Source organism: Vicia villosa, linkage group LG1 (genome assembly GCF_029867415.1).
Source record: "Vicia villosa cultivar HV-30 ecotype Madison, WI linkage group LG1, Vvil1.0, whole genome shotgun sequence".
Lineage (NCBI taxonomy): Eukaryota > Viridiplantae > Streptophyta > Magnoliopsida > Fabales > Fabaceae > Vicia > Vicia villosa.
Window position 1 is genome coordinate 251,631,107 of NC_081180.1, and position 6,000 is coordinate 251,637,106.

Genomic DNA, 6,000 nt, shown 5'->3' on the forward strand with positions numbered 1-6,000 from the left:
AGTAGCTTCGTTGAAGCTTAAAAGAAGTATCAAAGTACTCGGGTTAACACTTCTTCTGTCACCAAAAATTTGGTTTTGGGAACTACATATAATCTCAACGGATTTAAATCTCAGGTCCTGTTATATTAGTTATTTCTAAAACAAAACTAAAAGGGAGCATTTCATTAGACCAACATGGTAAGTTGAACAAGCTTCTCATTGAACCAAGATGGTAAGTTAAACATATAAGTGATCTTTTATCAAATCATATTGATGTGTTTCTTTTCTTTTCCACTTCTTTTCTAGATCAATTTGAGTTGGAATATTTATCAATCACTTATTTTAAGGTGTAATTTTTTTTAGTAAGCCTCAAATCAGTCCCTGCATCTAATCTTATGCATCCTAGCAGCCTCGTAATCACCCTTATACGTTTTTGAGCAATTATAAATTTTTATACATATTGCATTTTATAATTTATTTCAAAATTTTTATACATTTTGTAATCTTTTGCTTGCGTAACAAATTATTGTAAAATGTGTGGTTCTATGTTCTAACAAAATATAACCAACTTTCTACTATTCGAAGTGGCATAGTTTAAAGCCTTTTGGGAAATTTGTTGATTTTGTTTTACTTTAAAAATAAGTACAATCCAAATTATTGGTTTAAACATTTCATGGATAACACAGTGCCCTCTGTTATTGCTTGAAACTTGAATGTCGTACGAAAGTTTATCAATATGCTTCAAAGAGAATCTAGATCTGGCTAGAACTGAATTGTTAAATAATAAAGAAGAAGCTCATATAGTTTTGCACCATGTATTTTTCTTAATTTATGATTGTAATTGATAAATTGATTATTGCATTCCATTTGATATTTTAGTAATTTTGCAATGCAAATTACTGTCTTTTAAATTCTTGTGAGGTTAGTTCAGTTTTTTGTTCGTCTTAAATTACAGAGTAGAAATCTTAGACAAGAAATATTCATATTTTAGAAAAGATGTAAGTATTGTTGTCAAAGTGTATAACGTTTTCCAGTACTCATTAGATTATGTAAGAAATTATCATGTATCAAACAAAAGGCAATAAAGTGTCTATTTTTCATAGTTTGAAAATTTCAAAACATTTAAAATTTGAGTCCCTGTAGTAAAAAAGTGTATTGGATAGATAAATTTCTATATTATAAATCCATAAGGTGTTATTTTATATTTTTGGCTGCTACTTCAAAACAAATTTTCGACAATTGTCTCATGCATCAAAACTTAAAATATACTTAAGTTCCATAAAGTCCTTTTTTCAAAAAAATCTATGTTCATACAATATCACACAATGTGTTGTCATAGGTAAAATTTGACCAAAATATTTAAAAAAGATGATGTCACGATTAAAATTGATCGAGTTTCTTTTCATTAACAATATTGTTCACTCTTTCTTATTTATATTTGTTTATAATTATTTGTTTTGGTTTCCCTTTTCACTTTTCATTCGTTGGATGGTTGGTTTTGGTTTGAAAATCTTAAGTAGTTATAAAATATATTTTTTAGTTTAAAAAATTGTATCTCGTGCCTCGCACGGGTATACACACTAGTTTCTAAAATGAAGACTCACACATGTTTCAAACAATAAGAGAGTGAATGTTTGATAGAGTGTTGAAATTAATCATAATTGTATGTTGTGTTTTTTTAAACAATTTAATTGATATGCAACATTTAACATGTTTAATTAATCATAAGTTGGATAAGTTGTGGAGTTTTTTTAGGGAACAAAGGGTATACAACAAAATTTGAATATCACCGAAGATTTGTGGTAAACAGTGTATCTTAATATTCGGTGTAAACAATGTAGTACAGAAAAAAAAACTTATTCACCTTGTTTTTTATTTGAACCGAGGAATATGTTAAGCTTTTTTTTTAGGATTTTTAGTGGTCTTAAACAAATATTTGTCGTTCATTTGATGACTGTCATTAGTAATCCCCGTGAAACCTAAGAAACATTTATTATTAAAGCATGTTGATTATTAACATTTCTAACCTAAATGAAACAAGAAGAGTTTAATTAGCAATGAGAAGATATTGAAAAGAGAGAAATAGATAAGAGAGGGTTAAAGAAGAGAGAAATATGATAGAAATATGGTTGATTTGATATATTGATTGGTAGAAGAGAAATGTATAAGAAATAGAGAGAAAAAAGTGATGATTATTTTTAAAGAACCAAAATACCCTGAATTAAAAAAATTAATTAAAAAAAATCATTTATTATATAACTAAATGCAATTCTAATAACTTAATTGAATTAGATAAATTTTAAATTAATTAAAATCATTATTATTATATAATATTATAATTAAATTAGTTTTTAATTTAGCCAAATAAACTTTAATAAAATTATTTTATAAAAAATTAAAAAAATTAGAGAAATAATATAGTAAGAACAAAAATAATGATGAAAATGGAACAACAATAATTAATAGCATCTTTTTCTTCTTTCTTTACTAACATCATCCCAAACACAAACCTCGTATTCCAAGTCTCTTGTCTCCAAGTCGCACTTGGTAATAATTCCAATCGCTACCTCTTCGGCACAACAACGACTCCGCAAGATATAAATCAATGCACACGTTTTTGCCATTTCGATACCTTTGATATAAGAATACGAACGTTGCTTCCCTTGCGCACATATATATACCAACTATACGCCGATCATTATCAACATGCACTAACATCTTTACTCGCCATTACTACCAATAATTTGAGATAACACAACACCACAAATATTTCGGTAACTCCGCACAACAACAAAACAATTCCGATAATCACTCAGTCACAAAAATCCAATAACGGTTCCATAACGACACATTCACATTGCTATTCTTACAAGATTCACAAATCTACGATTCAATGCACCATCCTGGCTCATTGCACTTATTCCAACATTCTATCAATCCACACATCAACATAACTCCACCTTGCAGAATTCTGACATATAGTCCTTCACTTCTTACAAGTCGTATAACAACAGTGCCATATAATGCTTCCGCTGCGCAACTCTGACAATCCTTCTTTAAGTCACTACCTTGTTAAAATTCCGTCAACTGTATAGTTTACCAATTTTCAATCCAATGCAGACTCTCCTTAATACTCATCCTCACATCGTTGTTTCATTTGTTACTTCCAAATCTTTCACCTTGCGACATTTGCTTGCACAAAACTCACTACTCTGAATTGTTCATTTCATCAAACTCTTACTCAACCACTCCTCTCATCAAGTTACACAAACTAGTGAACGACTACCTTCACAATACAACATCAATACTCTTTCCCCATTATTAGGATAGCATGACAAAGTTATAACATCCAACACGATTTTTTCCTACCATTAACAATGGACTGAGGGTGATCAGTTCCCCAAATTGTCAATTAGTATTCGACAACTATAGTGAAGTATAAACCGTCATTAATTCGTAATAGCTCCATTCCCGAATTCTCACTTGAATCCTTAACACGTCATAATCCAATAATTCACTTTGGGTTTTTACGATCCCCAAAACTTCCTACTCATTATATCTCGTCGATGAGACACCGACATCCAAACATATTAAAAAATTCGCTTCACAGTCACTTAGCATTACACAATCGTCAACGTCTTTCCATATCCAAAATTACTTATATACTCATGCTTCACAATTCATCTCGTCTCAACCAAAGTATTCCTCACATCAAATTGGTGATAAAATTCTCTACAATCCTTCTTATGATACCATTCATCTCGTTATCTTTCGGACACTTCAAACAGAGCTCGAGTCGGATATCCGAAACTCAAGTCATGAATTCTTACAGTTTCACAATGATTCTGAATTTCCTGCGACTCGCCTACGGAGATCCCACTCTGAAACTAAGTTTTCTTCGACTTAAGCATGTTTCAGACATTCTCCAGCATAACTCTTCATCTTTAAACTCTTTATAACTCAAGAGGTGTATTCTTTCATCGAAATTCCAGTATTGATATCACCGAGACAATAATTCTTTTTACAATTACATGTATCTTTGAGTTTCCAACTCAAACTCGCGATTCACAACACTTCATGCATCAACTACATCCGACAATCACTTATGCGAGTCTAACATAATGTTCAATACAACTTCATTGCTCTCTTACTCTTCAAACATCGACATTTCACACAATGGTTACTCGCACTGACAAATTCACAATCCTCAATCATGCTGAATATCGTAACTCTCTAACTTCTGCTTCCTAAAATCATTCTTAACTTCATGTCGCCTTCGAATCCGGGTAACATCCCAAAACCCTCAGCATCACTTGCATCGTTGCATATCGACAGCATACCAGACTATCTCTTACAACAGAAACCTCTTCGAGAAGCAAGGTTTTTCCCCCGCTCATCGTCAAACTACTCCCTGCAATAAAACAAACAAGTACCAACAGTGTTCCACACACTTGTCGCATACTACCAGATAAAACACTGACAGCATTCAACTGTCGTACAAACTCAATAGACTCGACAACTTGGCCGGACGGAACGACCTGCTCTGATACCACTAACGTAACACCCCATTTCTACCTGATAATTGTACAAGAATCAGAGTTTCAAAATTTCTCAACAAATAAATGAGGCGTCACATATTCACTTTATTAACAAATCACTTCATTGCATTTAGCGGATACATAGCACTTCTTTAATCAATCAAACAATTGCTCAACATATAATACTTTCAAACAGAATAATTTCTTTTATGTAAACATGACGGAATCATAATTCTCAACCTTTGAGTCAATAACATCTTATTCAACTAAGATAAAACGATAAACAACAACATCATAAACATCATAGATATATCATAAAATCACCCCCCCCGAGTGCTACATATCAGAGTGACAACCGACTCGATTAACGTCAACTAAATCTTCATACTCGAACACCTGCACGTTACTAGTATAAAGGCAACAACGAACAAGAGAAAAGGGTGAGATATCAAATCATATAAGTGAGCGTATGATAAATTATGATAAATTGTATATTAGGATTCAGACATATATAGTTATCACATCACCAGTATTAATATTGTCATACACTTTATACTTTCACTAACTCACAAATCTCACATAATTCTCATCGCATCATAAGTTACACTACTTCACATTCGCGTTAATTATATATAAACATATCAGTCATTCACTTGCTAGTCAAATCATGATACATCACAAGTATAAATCACAATTTTAGTCTCAAAACATCATAACATATAAGTCACTCTTCTAGTCACAAAACATCACATATACATTTAATTACAAAATATCACATATACGGGTAATCACAAAAAATCACGTATAAGTCACACCAGACATATTCAGTTAATCGCATTCACAAACATCGACATCATCATACTATTCATAAAACCATCAATTCACATCTTCACATACTTCCATCATTTAACAAGCCACAATATACAATCACGATATAGTCACAAAACGTCACAACTATGAATCACATAAGACACGTGGGACATGACTCATGTATATGCATGTGGTACCAATCTGAGCTTCAGCCCCCCGTCACCAATTGCCCGAATCAGAGGCATAAGGCATAAGCCTTCGTCAATAATTTGTCAATCCAGGCCGTCACAGAGTATGCATATGAAATGTGACTCGACAAACAAGACATACACAACATACTCATCACAATCACACGTCACTGCGAGGCATACACCTACATCACTGGTAATTACCAATTATTAGAGGTAATTCAACGTCACAACATCATCATGTTTTGGTATATCACAACAAATCAACACATTGAGTCAATTCACATTAGTCTCATAATTCTCTATAAATTAGTCGTTTAATTAACCCACTAACCCACTATCAACTAACCAAATTCATTCAACTAATATTCTCTAATTTATTATATATATCATATGTCACTATCGGTTATCTAAGTTCCGGTTAAATCCTTAATTTTCACGACTTTACAAATTTTCGGGTTACACTTCCAAGTCACCAAAAACAT